This window comes from Rhipicephalus sanguineus, chromosome 9 (genome assembly GCF_013339695.2).
Source record: "Rhipicephalus sanguineus isolate Rsan-2018 chromosome 9, BIME_Rsan_1.4, whole genome shotgun sequence".
Lineage (NCBI taxonomy): Eukaryota > Metazoa > Arthropoda > Arachnida > Ixodida > Ixodidae > Rhipicephalus > Rhipicephalus sanguineus.
Window position 1 is genome coordinate 117,557,547 of NC_051184.2, and position 22,553 is coordinate 117,580,099.

Sequence of the window (22,553 nt, forward strand, 5' to 3'; positions counted from 1 at the left end):
GGCCACAAAGAAAAATAATTAGGAAATTCTTTCCGCCGCGCGGAATCGAACGGGCGACCTCTCGCTTTGCAGCCCGCCGCGTTAGACGTTAGGCCACGACAGCACCGTCTCTCATCCTGCTAACGGCGAGCTATTTATATACACCAAGTAATTCAGCATGCTTTCTTAGTGGCCACATAGATGGCGCGACGTGCGCGCGTGTTGCGCGCTTTAAAGATCGTCGCCCCGCCCCTGCGAACGCCGTTGCTGTTCGCTCTACAGGGCGTCGTCGCTTTCGTGCTCTTATCTCAAGGAAAGAAGGGGCGGCGGCCGGTGGGGTGCTTCGCTTCGCTCGCTGCAGTGGCCGCGTTTGCGAAAGGAGCGCGCTGTTCAAACAGAAATAAGTAACAACTGTGACAATTAGTTCGCGCTCGTCTTGTGTGTACCTGTTCGTTTGTTTCGTGCGTCCTGCTTTATGTTTGAGCAGTGCGCTTCAAGTGTCGAGCTGTGACGCATTAGTTCGCGCTCGTCCTGTGTGCGTTCTTTCCGCGCGTCCTTTGGGCTCGAGCGACGCGCTGGCAATTTCGAGCTGCTTTCCGTTCTTCGCGTTACATTACGATTTATTGCTATCGCAATCATTGCTTCGCCGTTGCGGCGAAACTGTGACTTTTTTCTATCTCTCGGTTACGCCACCGACGGCAACGGCGACGGCGACGCCGCTCAACGCAGGAAGGGGCACCTGCGCTCTAAAACAAGTGGTGTACACAATTGTGTACATAGCGTCTCAAAGGGTTAACAAGCCATTGTCGGCATCGCAGGTACGGCTCCTATTGAAATCAGAGACATCATCGCGTTTTAGTTGGGACAATGTTGATTAGGCCCGAGGACTCGGCAGCGCCTCCTCCTCCTCATCATCATCATCGTGTGTGTGTGCGTGCAGCCAGAGGCAGAGTACGCATACGCGACGACGATGAGGACAAAGTCGTGTTGATGATTACAATAATGTACAGATGAGCAAGAAATTCACAGTAACAAACGCCCACAATATGATTGTTCTTTATTGTTATGTGATTTGAAAGGTCTTTTTGTTTTTTGTTGGTTGTAAGAGAGTACTTCTAGTGTTGTATAAATGTATGTCTCAGTTTAAAATTTTTGTAAGTTGTATAATTATGTAACCTACTTATTTTGTACCAAGTGTTGCACCTCCCTGTAATGACCCTCAAGAGAGGGTTGACAGTATTTCAAACAAATAAATAAATGAATAAATAAACATAATGAACTTCTCCTGCTACAGCAAAGCTGTTGTCCGGTTTGCGATCTAGACAAGAAACAGTTATCATCATGCCGGCGCCGATTGTCCGGCGTGGGATACAATTGCTCCGGCGTGCGAGAGAACGAGTACAGGTAGCGAAAGAGAAAGAAAGAGAGAAATAGAGAGAGAAATAGAGAGAAAGAAAGAAAAAGGAAGATAGAAAGAGATAGAAAGAAATACAAAGAGAGAGAAAGCGATAGGAAGAAATTGACACAAAAATAGATAAAGGAAGACAGAGATCAAGGGGCAGAAAGAGAAAAAACGAGAAAAAGAAAGAGAGAGAGAGAGAAAGAAAGCGGAGGCCAGAAGTAGAGGAGAAAGAAAGGGAAAATATAGAAAAGAAGACTGAGGAAGAGATAGCGAGAAAGAGGTAGAAAAAAAAACATCGCCAGAAAGAAAAAACAGAGACAAAAAAAAAGAGATTTCAATTAATTAAGCTACTAGGTGCTGTGGTTGCCAAGCCATACCCAATCAAATCCGATCGATACCTAGCGAACACTCGTGGTTTACGATGTGATCACGTGAACACTTCGTCCATCGGTGTGTAAATCCGCGTGTGCCTAGTCAAGCCAGGACCAACCGACCGCCGACCAGCTGCACTGTGCAACAGCCTTGCGGGACTCAGTTCAAGCTGCGCAAAATTTGTGAATTACATCAAGTTATCGCATCACTTATGTTTTTATTCTTTAGCACCTGTGAACATTTGCTATTATACTATATTAAGTATTAATATCAATGTTTACTTGTGTTCTTGTTAATAATTCTTAAGTACCTCTTTTCTATGTTATCGCCATTCACTGTTTTTGATGTACTAATGTCGTTAAGGGCCCTTTAACAATTTTGTTTGTTCCCTAAAAGTTTAAAATATATGTACCTCACGAAAGAACGCAATAAACTTCAAACTTCAAAGATGGTCTTTGATTCTGTTTTAGGATTAATAACGCTTGAATCTGGGCAACAGGGATTCATATCAGACATTGGCACTTGCGAGGTGACTGTGTAAACTTGGGAAGCCAACTGGCAACCCTGGACCAGGCCCGGCGAGCTGCGATAGCCAGTGGAGCACTGGACGAAGAGCCCCACCCACTTTAGTTGTTAATAGGAATAGTTAAGAAACGTTTATTCTCTCTCTCTGTCTCTCTGTGTAAACTGAAAATTAACCATTACATCAGCAAAACGAGATGTCAGCGTCTCTTGGAGACCCGCCCGTCACCCAGTTATCGAAGCGCAGACTCGATCGATTAGGAATTTTAGCTTAACACACCGCGTTATCGGGCTAGTTGCTGTGAGCCCATAGTGCTTTTTTCGCGCAAAACGACAACACAAGACCGACAACAGGACAAAGCGCTTTGTCAGGCGTCGGCCTTGTGTTGTGGTTTTGCGCTAAAAAAGCTCTATAGAAAATTGAGCTTAAGCCGCAACTTTCGACTGTTCATTGAAAGCAAAAATGATTTTTCCCAGTGAACAAGTTTAACGGAGATATCACGTATTGCATTTCACTCATGACAGCCAGCGAGAACAGAACACGGACAAGAAAAAGAAACGACGACGCCGTGTTCCGTTCGCGTTGGCCGTCATGAGCATTTTCCAACTCACCTAGTTACGATACCATTGATTCAGGCCATTACAAAAACCATTATATAGTTGAATCTTGTGCGCTTGACTGTATATTATACTCTTCAAGAAAACTTTTCAAAGAGCTTCCTAGTTACCCAGGTTTCGCGCCATACACGCAGTGAATGTAGTCTAACTACATTCACTGCTTGAATGTGAAAACGTAGTTTTCACACGTGACGTATTGAAATGTAAGGCGCGAGGACGGCAACGGGAGGAGTGAGATAGACGCACACACGGGGCGTATCTCATTCTGTCCGTTGTCGTCATCGCGCCTCACATTTCAAAATATGGAGCACAAACAAGCCCAGTCATACATTCTCACGCGTGATGTTTCCACACGCCCTGGTGCATGCTGCTTACTTTTCTAACGAGATGGCGAACTTGGGCGAACACTGGCGAATTTCAGTTTGGCCGAGTGCTTTACATCATGGTGGATTTGGCTGGCAGACACATTGATCGCACTATCAACTATAAGCAGGAATAGCGATGCTTTTTCTCTACAATGCAGATTATACAGGAGTCACGTAAGGTTTATGCTTGAATTTGATGGGACTTACGGGAACGATAGTTCACAGTGACTGTTTGAGACACAGGCTCGCTTGCATTCATACGCGTTCATTCCGACAAATTCGGATCCATTGGTCGTGCCTCGTCTTCATGACTCAGACATCCGTTAGCGATTGACTACTTCAGGCGTAGCTCCTTCAGCGCTATTTGTCTTCAGCCGCGCGACATATGCGAGGCTAAATTTATAGGAAATTCAGAACAAAAAAAACCTGGGAACGTTTGATCAATCAAACGATGCAGCGCAGATTTGTTCACCTGAAAATGCACACGTATACTAGAGGCACTTAGTGATTAGCGACGCAACTCCTTGCGTCAAGTGAAGTGCAGCCACAATTTGTACGATCTTGAATGCACCGACATGGGCAGTGCGTACCATATGACGGCACTGCTGCTTTGAGACATCATTAGGACTGCCCACGCATTTCACAACATTTGGCACAGTGCGTCTCCAAATCACAAATGCAACGTCGCGGAGGGAGATTTGTCATAGGGAATGCATGCGCCGGAAACTCGGGTCAAAGCCTTCTCCCCCCCCCCCCCCCTCTAGGAGACAATTTCACTCACTGTCTGCACGGCGTGTCACGAGAAGCAAACACTCTCGTCTGTCGCGCGAGCAGCTGGCATGCACTTCCAATTTTTCTGTTGCCGCAAGCGAGCTCTACACGCGATGTGCCGGACAAATATTGCGACGGCTGAGAGCCGGCAAGTCGACCCCGCCGTTTGGCTCTGATGACGGATGACCGCGAAGCGAGGCGACTCCGGCTGCGTCACGCGCACGGGGCAGCAACCAAGGCACATTTCGGCGCTGCTACGAGCTCCTGAAGGTACAGATTTAACCAGTGACGACGCTGACATGACGGAGGGATTCTGTCGGGGAGAATGAGGCTCGCCGGGAATGGACGCGCTCACTTTATTAGTGGCGCGTTACAGGCACCCAATTAGTCAGCGCAAGCCACCCACGACAGCCAACTCAGCTCCTAGCTCTATTTCCGGAACAAGCTCGCGCTGCGGCCGCCCGGAGGAGACGGTACGCGGAACCAATGAGCGCGCGCATCGTCTGCGACGTGAAGCTTGGTGTCTTCAGCGGACGGTTTCACTGGGGCGGTCTACTATGTTGCTCTTGGCACGGGCACATTTGTGTTTTGTTCCCTTCATCGCAGTGCGAAACTTGCTGTCGCCTTGTAATAGATTGGAGCGGAGGAAGAAAAACCTCGTTGCTATATTGTAAGCTGCTTCTTCGTGGCTGGTTTTTTCGCGCGATTCGTCCCTGGGGTCGTTGGCAGACAGACATCACACGATGCACACACGAGACACGCGTTTCCCGCAGCAACTGCGATAAGCGACGACGCCCGTGGAAAATTGCGCCGCCCTGCCGCTGTATGCTTCACACCTGCTTGCAACGTAATTATTTGCGCACTTCTGGGTGGTAAGGGCTCTTGTTAGTCGTCAACAAAAGTGCCTCTTTTTTTTTCGCGTCATTAAAGACGTTACGACCTAGGCTGCTCAGACGTTTCATGGTCCACCTGGGCTGCCGTCGGTAGAACTCCAGAGCACTCTGGAAGAACTTCCCATAAAAAATAAATGTTGCGTTGATCTGCGGAATCTCCACTACGTGACGCAGTGGAGGGTCATACCTCATATTAGGTAATCTTAGCGCAGCACATCCGACAGAGGACAAAAGAGCGACATAGAAGTACTCTGTGATATAAAGAAAGATTAATCTCAGTAAGGTAAAAAGTTGGGCGAGTTGGTATTTGTTCATGATGACTGAGGGGCGCGAGAAAACCCCCTCAGTCATCATACAGAAAGATTAACTCTGATTATCTGAATCTCTCCAGATTTGTGAATTTATACTTAAGATTAGAAGAGATATTGTTCCCTGTTAGAGAGTTCGTTTGATGAGTCGAAATTAATTTTCCGTAAATAGTTAATTACTCGTGAAATAATAATTAATCCACTAACAAGGCTCCCCATCAGGCCCCCGGAGGCCTGATGGTTAGCCTTGAATAAATGGTGGCCTGCTGGCGTACATTAGTTCTGCAAACAGCGGTTTGAAAAGATGTGTCTTGAAGCATAGCGTTGTCGGGTGGCTTATACCAGTCGTTTGAAAATTTGATAGAAAGAATAACAAAGCATGGGTGACTAGAAGCTTGAGGCAGGCATACAGACTTTTCGTTCTTGCTGTGGCTTGAGTAATTGAGGCAACGATCTCTGTCTGACGCGACATGTGATAGAATTTGTTGAAGAGAGAAAGGCGGGCGACCTGACGGAGCGTTGCAAGGCTGGAAAGGTTGTTTTGTCATTCAACTTTCGCTGAACAAGAGATGCATGAATAAAAGTTACAGGTTCCCTTATGCATCCGCCATCGGCAAAAGCCATCTTCTCTTAACTGCGTACCACTTTAGGGGCCCGGCTCGTCGTCCATCCATAGATCTCATGTGGCGTGGTCACGCCCAAAATCAAGTGGGAAATACCGAACTAAAACAAGGCTAGCAACGCTCAAAACCAGGTTAAAATAAACGAACAAGGTCTAAAATAACTTAATTAGCACAAATATCAAAGAAGTCATCGCAATCATTAACTTAAAATCGCTAAAAATGATTCGTAAACGTGCGGCTGACACCCGCGCCGCTCAAGAGAGGGCGCCACTGCCTCGCCAAGCACGCAATCGCTCCTCCGACCGGCGCTTCTCCGGCGCCCAATCAGCGCGCAACGTGTGGCGACCGCACCTGGAATGAGAGCGTCGACGCCAGGCAAATCCCAAGGTGAAGGCTGAGGGAGTAGCCGCCGCTCGACAAGCGTGACAAGCCAAGCGACAAGAGCCAGTGCATCTACAAGCGGAGGCCCAGCGAGCAGCTGCGGAGCGTAAGCGACGCCAACAGAACCCGGCGTCGTTAGCGCTGAGACCACTGCGGCTCGTCAGCGCAGACAAGCCAGTCCTGAACTCAAAGTAAACCAAGCGCAAGTGAAACGTCTACAGCGCCAGGCTAATCGAGCCCAGGTGCGTAAGAAGGCACATGCCGTGCAACGTCAACGGCGCCATGCCACACTAAGTCTTCCTTAGTCGTTTATTCACCGTACATCTCAGGATTGGAACCACCTTCCCTCAAGTGTCGCAACCATCACTGACGGCAAACTTTTCCACGAAACATTAGATAACATTGTATAACCAGGAGAATCTGTTACCTGTATTCACAGCTCCTGTTTGTTTATTTTCAATTTTTTTTAAATAACTACTATTGTTTGTATAACCTGGAGAAATGTTGTGTTACCTGAATTCACTGCCCTGATTTATTCTGTATTTTTCATGTATTTTATCCACTCCCCTCTTCAATGCCATTTGGCCCTGATGGTATGAGAAATAAAAAAAAATAATAAAAATAAGAACAACCCAACCGCCTCTCCCGTGCGCCACAACACAACCACAGTAAAACAGCATTTAATCGTCATTACACATTACCGCACGGCGCATAGCGTTAAACCATCAAGACACCATAATACCCACATTGCAATAACTACAATGATATCGATAACAATAGCAACAAAACAATGGCAACAGCGCAACAAGAATCACTGGGTGCTCGCGCTACGCACTTCCTCAGGTGTCACAGTAGTGGAGCTGGTTTTTCTTCTAAGTCGATGCATTGAACCTCCCGCGCCCCCCTTTGAAAGGTTTCTGCAACTAACGTGGTTTTGCAATGCCTCCAGGATGGGAAGCACTGTAAGCTTTCAGCACCTCGCCTCGCTTTGCTCTGCCTCCGGGATCGGCCCACCTTTGAGCAAGCAATGATGACCTGTGATGACGTCATCATGGGACGTCACCTTATGTGGTGTCACAGTGACTTCATATCGACGACACAAATTTTGGCATCTGTCACGTCATGATGGCGTCATATAGTGATGTCATCACGTGATTATTTTTTTTTTATCACCCCTGTTGACGCCGCCGATGTGGGATGCCGGTTAATTTTGGCGCTTCATGAGACATCTAAAGCTTTCACCTTAAAAAAAATGAAACATACTTTGTACAAAGTAGACCATGTAAATCATCATCATTTATTAACCCCTAAAGGCCTATACAAGGCCTTACACAAGGGGAGGGGGAACAGATAAATATTGTAAGGACAAGTCATGATAAAAATGCAGTATTTGAAGGATGACAGTGAAAGTAAATATCCAGCAGACACCGTTGAACAGTATAGATAAAGTAAATATGGAAAGGGCAAGAACTATTACACGTGGTTGGTTAACAACACGTGAACACCAATAAATACCGTAAATGCGCTTTCAGCCGACGCCGTCGGCTTAAAAAAAAGAAGAAAAAAAAACCTTTATTGAAAAGGAGAAGCTTTACTGAAGGACTGGTTGTTGCGAAGTTCAGCTAAAAAAGGAAGACAAGAACACTGTATTTGACTGGGTCGCGTTCCAGAACAACAGATTCAGGAAGATTCTTCCAATATTCAATGGCTGACGACAGGAAGGATGTGTTAAATGCGTGAGTTGAGCCACGAAGACGTTGAACACTTTTTGAGTTCAAAGTCGGCGGGATTTGCGAGTTGGCGGAATGAGCAGAGTGCCATGCAGGTGAGAAAAAGTTGTGGTATAGTTTGTCTGTAGTTCTGGCGTAGTTGTTATATAGTCTGGCTATATTAAAAAAAATATGATAGAGTTTGGCTATAGCTGTGGAACAGACTGATCTGCGCGGTTTTTCTTCGAACAGCTAGAGGGGTTAGCTCAAGAGAAGATTTGATATGAGTGACGCTTGCATGTTTCCTGTACTGAGATGACACGAACCGGGCGGCACGATTTTGATCTGACTCGAGGGAGGTGATGAGATAATCCTGAGGGCGGTTCCAAATGGCAGAAGCAAATTCTAATTTAGTCCTTACGAAAGTTTCGTGCGCAAGTTTCCTGACAGCGGGACGGAAAAGCCGCACAGATCTTGTTAAGAATCCAAGGGTCCTGGTTGAGTGTGCTGCGACTTTGACAATGTGGTCTGACCTGGTCAAGGTACTGTTTATGAGGACACCCAAGAAGCGGTAGCAATCAACTTGAGATATATCAGCGGCGTTTAGGGAATACTGGGAAACAAGGTTGGATTTTTTACGAGAGAGGACCATGTGTTTGCATTTGGAAACATTTGGTTCCATGAGCCAGCGCGAGCACCATACCTCGATGATGTTAAGGTCTTGCTGCAGTAATGTTTGATTCGTACTGCTGATGATTCTGCGATACACAACACAGTCTTTCGCGAAAAGACGGATGGACGACGGAACTCCGGATCGGTAGTCGTTGATGAATATCAGGAACAAGAGAGGGCCAAGGACCGATCCTTGAGGAACCCCGGAAAGCACATGTGTTACAGCGGACTACTCTCCTCCAATAAAAGTGAATTGTGAGAGCTGTCAAAAAGCTTACCATCCATGGTAGCATAAGTGGGTCGGGATTTAGTGCACAAAGCTTAGTTATCAGACGACGGTGAGCAACGCGATCGAAGGCTTTTGAGAAGTCGATGAAGACGGCGTCAGTCTGATAGGAGGAATCCATGTTTAAATGCAGGTCAGTAGTGAATTCAGCCAACTACGTTTCACATGATAAGCCGGGGCGGAAACCGTGAAGCTTGCTATATAGAAACGCGTTATTTTCCAGATGACGGGCAACGTGGGGCAATATGATGTGTTCTAATATTTTGCAATATACACATGTCAGCGATATGGGGCAGTAATTGGGCGGATCAGAAAGGTTACCTTTTAGATGTGAAGCATCTTATAGCGGAGTTAAATACGGTGGTGGTGGTGTGGTCCCCCTCTCCTTCCCCCTCTCCACTTCCCCTCTCCACTCCTCCTATCCCATTTCCATCTCCCCTCCTCCCCCTTTTACCCCTCTCCACATCACCTCTCCCTTTCCCTCCCCTCCCCTTCCCACTTCCCTTTCCCCTCCCGCTCTCCTTTCCCCCTCCACTTCTCCTCTCCCCTTTCCTCCTCACCACTCCACCTCTGAAACGCGGGCTCTACATGCCGAAACACTGCTTCGCATCGCCTTATGGTCCCCTTTAGCAGGAGATGGTGTGATTTTTTTGAAAACCGGCGTAACTTTCGCCGTCTCCCAGTCGTCGGGAATTCGGCGACTTCCGAAAGCGAGTGGGTGAAAATAATGTGCAAAAAGGGGTTCGAGACTGTATGGTTATGGTTGTGGAAATGTGGTTATGCTGGTAAATATCCCAAGTGACCGCGCAGATTTCAGTTTAAGCCTGACTAGCGAGCAGTATGCAAGAAGTCTGACAAAGGGGACTTAAATTACGGCGAGGGAAACACAGTAAACGGTTAGCTGAATTCGCTGTGATGCGTGTGTGCGGGAATACAATCCTCCTTGGTGGTCTTTTTTTATTATAGACATGATGTAAGGAGATGTTGGCGCACAAATAAGGCGTCGGCTACTCCTTAGCTTTTAGAGGTGTCTAACATAGAGCTCATATGGTCCATATATTTCTAAGCACAACTAACCCGCAGTACATACAATATACAACTTAGCGTAACAGTCACGACATAACATAACAGTCGAAACAACATAAACAATCACATATATGTGTACACACGGTTATGTTAAAAAAGAAATGAAGAGCAACCGTTGCATAGTTGGTATAGCGGTTATGCTTCTCGCCTATTTACCCGAACGTCGCGCGATCGAATCCCGGCCGCGGTGGCCGCATTTCGATGGAGGCGAAATGGTAGAGGCCTGTGTATACTTAGCTGCAATTGCACGTTAACGAACAGATAATCAAAATTTTCGAAGCCATCCACTACGACGTCCCTCATAATCATATCATGGTTTTGGGACGTAAAACCCTAACAATTCTTGTTAGAGTAGAACCCCATTGTTACGTTTTTGATGGGACCGTAAGAAATAAACGTGATAGCCTCGAAATGCAAGAGTCGAAAAACAGGAAAAAACGAAAAAAAAATGTTCAGTGGAACAGAATTTTATTTAAATGTTTACGCTTGAAAAACCCCTGCAACGTTGCCTGGTGCGTTTACTCATGCCCGAGCAGCAGGAAAAATTTTTCGAGCGCCTCCAGTGTCACATCCTTTTAATAAATCCAGTGCCACCACGATCGATACTTGGCAAACGATCTCGTTTGGCAATACCTTCGCGAAACTGTCACCGGATGCGTCGGCGTCCGGTGATACTGATCTCGCGAAGGTATCCGTTAAGTTAAGGTACCCCTGCTCCACCGACTTCTAAACTTCGTCACTGGTACACGCACTGGCGCTCTGAGCCACGATGTAGTCAACGTAGAGAACCGCGGAGCTCAGAACAGGGTCACCAAGAGAAATGTGATCAACGTATGTTATTATTTTGGCGCCAACCGTTGTTAGCGTGAAAGAACTAAGCACACGCAACCCGACCTGCTCGACGAGCCCGACCGCGGACCGCGCGAACTCCAATAAATGACTACGATGATGAGTCCACGCCAAAAGACGGCGGAAACAAACGTCAATCTCGAAGGCCTTACAATAAAAGCCGATACCGTCATAGACGCCACCTTTGCAACACAAATCTCTGGGGCTATGTTTTTGTTCGCGGCAACCGAAAGTACATCATGCGTGTCGTTTGCGCCACTCATGCGGCTAACCTTACGGTAAAGCTAGGCGAAGCTGCGTGAAAAGTGAATATGGCCGCTGAGCCAGCACGGAGCGCACTTCGCGACGCATCAGACGGGAACGGTCCCGCAGTTGCGACGTAACAGAGGGGTTCTCAATTCATTGGTTCTTATGGCAGCTATGCCGGGACCAGCGGAAGAACAGCCGGGAAACCACAGCCGTCAAGAGCGTAACAACGGCGTCCTACTGTATTACGTGCATGCAGTGCTGGGAAGTATCGAAGATACATGTATCTTAGATACTATCTTAGATACTCTATGGGTTTCTTGTATCTGCATCGCGATACGTCTCGCAAAACGAGTATCTGTATTTCCGATGCATTCGATAATGTATCGTGTATCTTAAGATACAAGATACTTCTATCGCAACACAACCGTGCGAAACAATAATCGCGGGCCAAGATCCGCTTCTGAAGCTGGTACTGGTGCCACTAAGCCATCTGAATAAGTCTAAGGGCAGTGACGTTATTTTATTTTTACGCCAGAGTCATCCAGTGAAGGCAGAATATGAGGAAGACAAGCGCGCGGACGTGTACGCTGAGCCCACGTACCTTTTGTTTTCTCGTTTTTTTTTTCTTTTTGGTTGCGCCGATGAAGCAACACTTGCTCTTAGTCACAATTCTGCGCCGCGTACTCCACTGCGTGCGGCGTCTATCGCGCAAATTCTGATGTTGTTACAGCGTCGTCATTGAAGACTCCCTTGCGTCTTGATTCGAAACGAAATGGGATGCGTGAGAGAATGGGGTTACTTTGCGTTTTGTGGATTTTACATATAAGCGATTTCGTGGATGTCGTTTGACTTGCATGCAATGAATTAACCTATATGCAAAAAATTCGGCAGATCCCACGCGTTGTGGGAATCGGTTTCATCCGAAGCTGTCGAGTACTTCTATGCTGCACTTTATGGCTTTGAGCCAAGCGTTACGAGGTGGATCGACGTGTTTTTGTAAGTGTAATAGCTATGTGCACATCGTGGGCTTATCAAGTACGTCGACAACACTGGCGGGTAACCTATGGTGCGACGTAACGTCAGCCCTCACGTTAGAGTACAGACGTCAGTACTATCGAAATAATTGCACTTTATGATGCAATCATGTGAATATCACACGTAACTTTCGTTAATGTATTCCACCGGGGTCGAGCATTGCTTCAATATAGCTGGACGCTGTTTGTAATGAGATCACGCTGTCCTGTCATTGCTATTGACTTGTCCCTATTGGAAACACCGGTGCTTCGCACCTCCACAGGTTTCACGTTAGTGAAGCCTGGGGAGTGAGCATAGCAAGGGGTGGGAAAGGGAAGTGAGGGCGAGGAGGAGGGCAACGCCAGCAGCTCCAACGCTTCCTGAGTCTTCGCACTACTATAGTGCATAGCTGTCCCGATCCTTGTTTTCTCCCAATATCAACTACGCTATTCGCTAGCCCTATTTATCGATCCACTCTGCTGTCTTCCCATTTCCTAATGTTGCTATTGTTCTTTCCATACCCTGTCACAAAATCTCGTATGACACGTGCGACACATATCCAATCATCTCGTATGATCATACGAGAACGCATATGATTCATATGTGTTCATACAAGAATATTGGATGCGAGGCATATGTGTCATATGAGAATTTTCGACCGGGCGACAGTTTTTCGTAATTTTTCATGTTCATCGCGTAGCCATCGATATTTTATTTGGCTACACTGGAAGTAGACTGGCCTGCACACCCTCCAGGCATGCCTCCGCCGTCGGCGGGCCCCTCGAGGAAACGGAACAGCGAACTCAGCGACGCCGACAGTGAGTCCACCGAACTGTACTCGGCGAGCAGCGACGATTCCGACGACGGATTCACGCCCGTTTACAGTCGTAAACCAAAACGAAGATCTATGGGTGCTTCACCAGCTTCAACCGCATCTACTGTGAAGCCGAAGGTGGCTTCAATGAACTACACCGTTTTATTTGTGCCTGTTTCGCCATCGGACAATCTGAGGCACCTGAATCGGCAGACCATCTCGAGGAAACTCGAGTCTCTGGCTCCAAACGAAATCAAGGATGTTCGAGTCAACCCGCGCAAGAATGTCTTGGCCATCGATGTTATACACCAGGCATCTCTGCTTGCTCTGACCAGGGTCACAGACTTCGACGGTATGAAGGTTCGAGCTCACCTTCCACTTAACAAGGACATGGTGGTAGGCGTCATATACGATGTCGACATCTCCATTCCTTGTGGCGACCTTCCAATGCTCATCAAGGAAGTTAGTGATCATAGCAACATAGTCCAAGTCTCACGTCTGGGCAACTCGCGTTGCGTAAAGATTGTCTTCAAAGGAGACATATTGCCATTCCACGTGAAGGTGGAACACTTTCATCACGTGGTCCGTCCATTTACACCAAGACCACTCCAGTGCCGTAAATGTCAAAAAATGGGTCATGTGAGCGGAGTTTGCAGAAACGTGGCGATTTGCCCCCGCTGTGCAGAGCCACACAATGCGGAATCCTGCCGAGCAACTGCCCTGAAGTGTACCAACTGCCATGGATCACACGAAGCCTCATCAAGGGACTGTCCATTGGTGAAAAAGGAATAGAGCGTCATGAAACAGATGGTACGGGACGGCTCAACGCACAAAGAGGCCGCTGATGAGGTGAGAAATAGACAACGACGCTCGCGTCGGCGACTGCTGCTCAATCTGGACGGACAACGCGACCTCCTACTCCGACAGACCGTCAGACTTCTCCGAAGCGACAGCTACCACCAATGCCGCCACCACCACCGCCCACTGCATCACAATCGGAGAGCCGGAAAGACGCAGAGGCTTTGAAAGCGGCGGCGGATGTCGCGTGGACCTCACTGCCACCACTGCGCAGTCATAAAGAGCCGATGCAGAATGGCCCGCAATGTACATCATCGTCCGCAGATGATTGCCACGACAAAAACCTACAAGTCCTCGCTGTGCTGAGGTCTCTCTCTCATGACCACGATGCGCATTCCTCAACGGAATGACAACTCCGTCAGCTCAATGTGCTCTGCAAGTTCTGGATTCCTTGGAGCCAGTCCTTGCAAGCCTTTTTTAACGCCTACTTCTAGACAACCGCAGAGGAAGCGATGTCAAATATTTCTCGGTTGTGACTATCTGTGCGTGTGCGGTGAACACTGTGCGCGTATTACTTGTTCCCTCTTTCCTCCTTGCTCTCTCTATTCTTTTTTTCTCCCTTCCCCCGTGTAGGGTAGCAAACCGGGTGCTACCTGGTTAACCTCCCTGCCTTTCCTTCGCTTTTATCTCTCTCTCTTTTTTTTCGATAGGGTAGCAAACTGTGCGGGTTTCAACTTCCGAAGAACGTGTTGTTGGGCGAGTTGGTGCTTGCTGAGTGACATAATGCCGCGCTAAAAAACTCACACAACAAAGTAAGGAACACAAACCGACGAGAAAGGCGCTACTCACAACTTTAATGAAGGGATGCTCATATATGTGCCACAATCTTGTAGTCTTCATTAAAGGGTGTCAACTTCACGAGTTTCTTTGTTGATTCTCAAAGATTCTGCCCCATATGTTAGACATGGCAAATACAATCGTTGAGCCCTTCCATGAAAGCATTTCATTTACGAATATGGAAAGAAACTCTATAATTAAAGAAAAGAGAAGCGACCACAAAGGCACTACACTGGTGGGCTATTCTTTCACAATATAACAGTGGGATGTTGCGTATTTCCTTTCATTTTCCTACCATACTGAAATGTTTGTCGTGAACGGTAACCGACTAACCCGCCAGTCTATTCTTGCTGTACCGTTTATGGTTTTTTTGTGTGCCTGACTGTGTCCCTGTCTTCAATAACCGCAATCCAAAGTCATTATGCAGTATCGACTAGCCCAATAAGCTGCAGTACTCTTGCAGATCTATTTAGGTTGACTTTGTACACGCCTCGCTTTTGCGAAAAAGGCTTCGTTATTTCTAGATTAAAAAAAGTCACAGTTTCGCCGCAAGCGCGAAGCAATGAATGCGATAGCAAAAAATTAATGCTATACGAAGTGAGGCTCGCCAATGGATACTCTCAGTCTGAACAGCGCTCCTGTTGCAAAGGCGGCCGAAGCAGCGAAGGAAACTAGCGTGCTTCAAGTGTCGAGCTGTGACACTTGATAGTTCGCGCTCATCTTCTGTTTGTTCGTTTAGCGGCGTCCCTTGAGATCGAGTGACTTTCGTACGCTCCGTAACATGAGCGCGGACATCACGGTGAAAGGTTGAAACATCCCTCTTGCCCTCACCACGAGAAAACCGCGCGAGCAGACAGCGGAAGGCCAAGGTTCTCTCTCCGCAAATATAAGAAGAAGTGAGCGAGCGAGCCGGCGACTTTTAAATGCACCCGCCGCGCTCCTAGCGCCATCTCGCTGGTAATGAAGAAACGCTTATCAGCGCCGGCCGTCTCTGAGTCCGTCCAGCGGTAAAGGGTGTGCATATAACGCTCGCCGTTAGCTACGTGGAGGATCTGCGTTTCGTGGCGTAGTGGATAGCGCCACTCGCTGCGGAGCAAGAGGTCCCTGCGGAGCAAGAAGCATTTTTCTGAACTATTTTTCTTTGGGGTTTTTAAATATATATACATACTTATACATATACGGTGCATGACGGCGGCGACGGCGACGGCGATGGCAAAATCCAGCCGAGACTGTCCATATAATTGCTATCGCAATAAAAATAATTCAGCCATGTGTAATAGCATAGTGCATTGCTATAAAAAAACATGGCTGATCCCTCCGTCATAGGAATCGGTATAACACGAAAGTGAAACGTGTCTTCACAGACGTAGTGCTCATTGTGTAGCGATATATGAGAGCTTGTACAATGTCTATTCGTGTTTGGCAGCTATAGCAACGTTTGACGTGGATGCACCCATGTTGACAGCATGTCTCTATCGCGACGACTAACGCCCACGATCGTGATTAAACCGTTGTGGTAGCTGACGGTGTGAACATATATTTGGACACAGCGAATCGTGAATCCCGCGTAAGGATGATATCAACAAGCTCATAATCAACGCTGGTACCCGGTATGCATTTGTTCAAAGCGTCGTTAATTAAGGAGAGAAACGGCACGGTGTCTGCTTTCTAGTAATGGGTAGCCGACGCCTGTGCTCATGCATACATAACACACACTGCGCTTCAGCAACACGGGAGGTAGAGGTTCGTAGCCTGAGCCGCAAACGCGTGCGTCCCGCTGGCCTCTGTCTCGCAGGCGCTGCTCTCGCTCCACCAAGGCACGACATTCGCCCGTCGAAATCGCGTCCTTCTGCAACGCATATTGCAGCAGTTTTGTTAGTCGGTGCTCTCGCAATTGAAGCAATCGGCGGCGGAGAAATCCCGTTGGTGCACGTGGAAGCTGCACTACGATGAGCCGACGCACGCTAACACGAAGCCAAAGGCAAAGAACGTAACTGCGTCAAGGGTGCCTCGGCGACGCCAGCGCGGCCAGTCTACCTCTCTGGTATCGAGACGCTTTAACCATGACCTCCAATATCGCGCACAATCTCGGAGTAAGCGCTAGTAAGTGTCGATCGTGAAGCATTACTTCTTTTCACATCTCACAGACGGCGGCACCGCCCCGCTCCGCCCGCCGCGAAACAGAATGTGTGAAAGATATAAGGCGCGTTGGCGCCGTCTCTAGCATCCCCCGAGTTGGCTTAGTCGGTAGGGCGTCAGGCGCCTGCCGTCGCGGCCGCAAGGTCGTGGGTTCGATTCCCAGCGGGGTATATTTTTCTTGGTTTTTTTCTTTCTCGCCCGTTGGCGTCCGTTTTATCAACGTCATATCCGTGACGGATGTACTTGGTGGACCTTGGCATAAAACACTTTCGTGTTTAAAAAAAACGCTCTGAAACAACGGCATGAGCACTAACAAGAAAGGTCACGCGAGAAGACTTGCTTTCTGTAGTTGTCTTGCTGATATCACAAATGTTGTTTTCATTGTGTTCATAAAATGCTGCTTAACTTTTAAATGCGAAGCATTTCTTAGCGAACCTCGGGCACTTTGGGCGTTTCTATCTACGTACCTATCTATCCATCTATCTATCTATCTATCTAGCCGCCTACGTCTGGGCGCTCTCCTGGTCGTCTCCATAACTTGTAATATAACAAAATTGGCACAGCAGGGGATCCGTGTATGACGAACACGATTCACTGGTCATTACATGAATAACGCAAAGTACCTGTCGTGTACGTCATGAAACCCTTTCTCTCAGTCACGTGTGGCACATACCCGCATACCCGAGTTCATGTTATGCGGGTATGTGCCACAGGTGATACAAGTCTCAACCGACCCAGTAACCGCGAACACACACATTAACATGCAAGGAAAGGGATAATAATAATAATAATTGTTGGGGTTTTATGTCGCAAAACCAGGATATGTGAGAGGCGCCATAGCGGAGGGCTCCGGAAATTTGGACCATCTCGTATTCTTTAACGTGCTCCGAGATTGCACAGTACACGGGCATCTCGCATTTTGCCTCCATCGAAATGCGACCACCGCGGCCGGGATCGAACCCGCGACCTTCGGTTCAGCAGCCGAGCACCGTAACCGCTACACCACCGCGGCGGACACCCCTACAACACCCCTGGAAGACGCTCAACTGCCATGCACTCGTTCACGTGGTGCGGAACGTGGGCCACTACGATCACGCAAAAACCGGGGTCCATGCTGCCTACAACAAATCTGCCGAGATAATCACGCCTCGCATCATTAGGTCTGGTGACTTCAACATTGATTTATCAAGACCCAACAACGCCTGGTCTTTATATTGCGTGAAAGGCGGCTTGAATGTGGACGTGCAGGGAATCAAGAGACCTCGCTGCCACGTCCATGACAGGAGACATCATAGATCATTTCATCGTAAGAGACATCCGGGATTTCCACCAGCTGTGCTATACCTCGCACTTCACTACACTTAGACCCGCCGCAACCGCGATCACGAATGGATCCGATTCACAAGTCCGGTCCAGCTGCTGGTGCTCACTGATCATAGTGATGATGACCTTATTCAAGAACTGTCAACAACGTCTCCTACACATACACACAGGTTCGTGAAACGTGTGTGCGTTCTCCGTCATAACGGACAGGTATAAGCATAAGAACTGTAACTCAACTATAACAACTGCAACTGTGACTGTAACGTACGTCCAGTGCGCCTGCGCGTGATACTCGGCTGTGTGTATATCCAGGCAAACTTTCCTGAATGAAGCTTAGTTGCGAGTAACGCCTGTCCTGTGCGTATGTGTTTCTTCTTTGTGCTGTTCGGATTCGCGCTATCCAGTATTGAAGAACATAAGCACTAGATGTCAGCTTACCGCGTCTGGTGTCGGTAACATCCATGTTGTTGTTGGCATCGTTGCGCAACTGTAAGAAACTGGTTATATAACACATATGCGACTCTTCAGCATATGAGTGTGTGCATACCACTTCCACATTTCTCTAGCGTCATTGAGCGAGACGTTACGTTTCGCTCAATGTGAAAAATTACGCCACAGCCACCATCCCGCGCATGCTTCGCATAACATCGATGGCCAGGGTACGTGGGATCTGCCGAATTTTTTCCTAAGTAGCATTGTACAAGCCATGCTCATAGTCCAGTGCATTGCAAAATGTCACCTTTGATTAAGCTTAACGTTATCAGAAAATGGACGATACACAAGCTGCCTCTTCGTTTGACAGATGGAGATGGTTTTAGTGTCGACATAGTTCAATAACTGCTGTTTCCATCTTGCTTGAGCAGGTCGACAGAACGTAATTTCTCACCTGAGCATTTCCATCTTAGGTTTGTTATCTTGCTGTGGGCAGTGCCCTGCTGCAAACACAGGGACGTCGCAAAAGGGCGCTGCAAGGCCACAGTGCCAGCGTGGGCAAGTGCTTTTTTGGTCGTGCCACATAGCGTTCAGTCTTACCTTCTGCTGCACAGTCGTGATTTCAAGACCTGTATTCGTCAGGAGTGTACAGGTACAAAATTTCGAGGAATTTTCATTTCACAAAATATGTTGCCATGCTGCATCGAAAGTCTCTGAAGAAATGGCATGTTTACTATCGGTGATACTGAAGTACGCACTCAATGAAACTGGCACCTGTTTAGTTACAAGTGAACTGTTATTTCAGACGTCTCATTGATTTTTCATGATGTGATACATTTCTCCACAGTAGTTTCTTTTAAGTGACAAGATCAGCGTAGCTCAACGTGCAAGAACTTGCAATATCACATCACTTCGCTGTCTAGTACATCGAAGTGATCACATCTATCTAGCCGCCTACGTCTGGGCGCTCTCCAGGTCGTCTCCACAGCGTGTAGTATACCGAAATTGGCATAGCAGGGGATCAGTGTATGACGAATACGATCCACTGGTCATGATCTGAATAACGCAAAATACCTGTCGCGTACGTCATGAAACCCTTTCTCTCAGTCACGTGTGGCACATACCCGCATACCAGAGTTAATGTTTTGCGGGTATGTGCCACAGATGATACAGAGTCTCAACCAACACAGTAACCGCGAACAAACACACATTGACACGCAAGAAAAGTGATAAGAATAATTGTTGGTGTTTTATGTCCCAAAACCGCGACATGATTATGAGAGACGCCGTAGCGAAGGGCTCCGGAAATTTTCACCATCTGGTATTCTTTAACGTGTACCGAGATCGCACAGTAGACGGGCATTTAGCACTTTGCCTCCATCGAAATTCGGCTACCGCGGCCGGGATCGAACCCGCGACCTTTGGGTCAGCAGCCGAGCACCGTAACCGCTACACCACCGCGGCGAACGCAAGGAAGGTAAGGAAGCTGTAGACAGAACAGTCCTGGAAGACGCTCAACTACCATCTACTCGTCCACGTGGCCCGCCACGTGGACCACGTGGATTACGCAAGAACCAGGATCAATGCCTCCTACAATAAACCTGCCGAGAGAACCAGGCTTCCCATCATTACCGGTGGCTTCAACATTGCTTTATCAAGACCCAACAACGCCTGGTCCTTATAATGCGTGAAAGACGGCTTGGGTGTGGACAGGGCATAAAAAGACCTCGCTGCCACGTCCAGGACAGGAGGCATCATAGATCATTTCATCGTGAGAGGCATCCAGGATTTCCACCAGCTGTGCTACACTTTTAGGAAAAAAATAGCATGCGTGACTCTTTTCGGGGAGTTCTGACTTGCCACGTATAGGACTCTCTTTAAAAAGTCACGGTGACCCTATTGGTGGGTAAGGGTCGGCTCGCTCTAGGGGAGTCCCCTGACCCTCTAGGAAGAGTGGAAAGACTCTCGTCCGAAGGATCACGTTACCGCTTATAGGTAGTCAGACGACTCTTGCCGGTAACACTCCTACGGGGGTCAACTTGACCCACACCGAAGCGTCAAGCGACTCCACAAGTATTTTAAGCTACTCATTGGACCCTTGCTCTACTTTTGCGCGACTACTGTTGAAAATAGTGGAGTAAGCAAGTCCAATAATACTTGCCGTTCTGCCCAGCGACTGCAAAAAAAGAATAGTTCAGTTTTAGCATTATTCTAATGAAACTCGTCAAAACAACACATATTTTCCTGCCAAGTTATATGGAAAGCGCGAAAAGATGGTCTTTGATTTCCAATTAAGAAGTTTGGGTATTCCTCATTTACATGCTTCTATGAGTATAGCCAACTAAAATGTGTGACTGATGTGCACAGTGCCACATAGTGCAAAATAAACTGCAGAAATAGGCATCATGTTTCAATCTTTATTCCTTATGATTAAGAATAAATCAAAAAGTGGTGACGACTGGAGGCATCAGACTTAGGGCTTGCTAGGTTGTCGCTCCTATTCAGCGTGAGCACCATAAAAAACGGTATCTGAAAAGCAGAACGTGATATTATGATGAGAAAACGAAATTGCAGTAAAGGTTTGCGAAACCTACAAAATAAGTGGTTCACATAGACACAATGAAGGCTCACAACAAAACAACAAATGCAAACACGTATGGTAAGAAACCAAGTTTTTTGCCGCTTTCGTGTAAAACACAACTTGCAAATAGTACCTTTTGTAACACGTCACTTGGCGACAAACTTGCAGCACACAATGATGTCTAGCCTCTTTTAAACAACAAACGAAATTGGTTTAGGCTCCTTTGCGTGGGTACCACTCACCTCTTTTCCTACGTCGTCTTGTCCAACCAAAAGAAATGTAGGACCGACTGCCTCGTTGACAGGGCGAACGCCGCTGTTGATTTTCCCATCACGAGCGGCGAGTCGCCAGAACAGAGCGGCACCTTCGTTTCCCCGAGTGTGGCTGTCAAATGGAGTGAAGAAGCGGGAGAAATGATCCGGGATTCTGCGAATAACCAAAACACACACATTATTTGTATTTAAAACCACCCTTTGTTCAACACACCGTTATTGTACACACATCTGCCACGAGTGTTTAGTTCAAATTTCGCAATGAAAACAAATTTTCACGTAAAAGGCAGCGGGAACCTCGTGTCGCAATACGCACTGGCTATACACGAATGAAAGCACTTCTTTTTTGAGAAATCGCTTCAAAATTTGGTTTCAGAATAAACACGGTTTTGCGCCGGCTTACCCCGATACCCAAGCACATCCTCCGGCAGTCAGGGGCACGCCGCGAGCGGTTACTGACCGCATAATTTACAAACGTAACCCATACTCAGATAAAAACATGCGAGTACGAGGGCCCGAACGACACCGAGCGCGTGCGGACGCCGTCTACGTCGAGATCAGACATGTTATATGCTAGAATTAGCACACATAACTCCCACAAACATGTACACTCACTTGATTCTGTTATAGCGTCATCGCAGATGTTGGCAAACCATGAAAACAGCAAACAGTAACGAAGGAAAAAAATGCACGGCGGCGGCCGAAACAACGGGCGCCGTCGAAAGTCTCCAGCTTTTTTGCCTTACCGACGAGGCGTGTCCAACTTGAATGACTACCGAGTACGTTCTGGAAGCCACCCTACTACATCTGCACCTCAAACTACCGTATTTAAGCCAAGAAAAGCCATTATATATAGTGCGTGTGAGCGTTCTGTACACAGGCTTTCTTTTTTTTTTTCACGCGCGGAAGCACGCAGCACACTCAAGGTCGATGGAAATGTTATTATGAAGTAGACTAAAGTGCATCTCAAAACGACATCTTGCACCTTCAGTAGTGCAGACACAACGTGCGATCAGCAAGAAATGACCCTTGATAATTGTTTGCACCGCTCACTTTATGGGAGCTTGCACAGCAACGCGCATAACGGTGGCAACTCGTTAACTGACAGCTTTAGTTGGGCATCCGCAACAGCCCCGCGGACACAGGCTGCTGTTGGAAATGGCTGGCAGATAACTTCCGCAGAGCTGCTGCAGACGCCCAGCTAAAGCTGTATAATTAGTGCCTACGAAAGCAGTACACTCACCGTTAACTGGCGCCC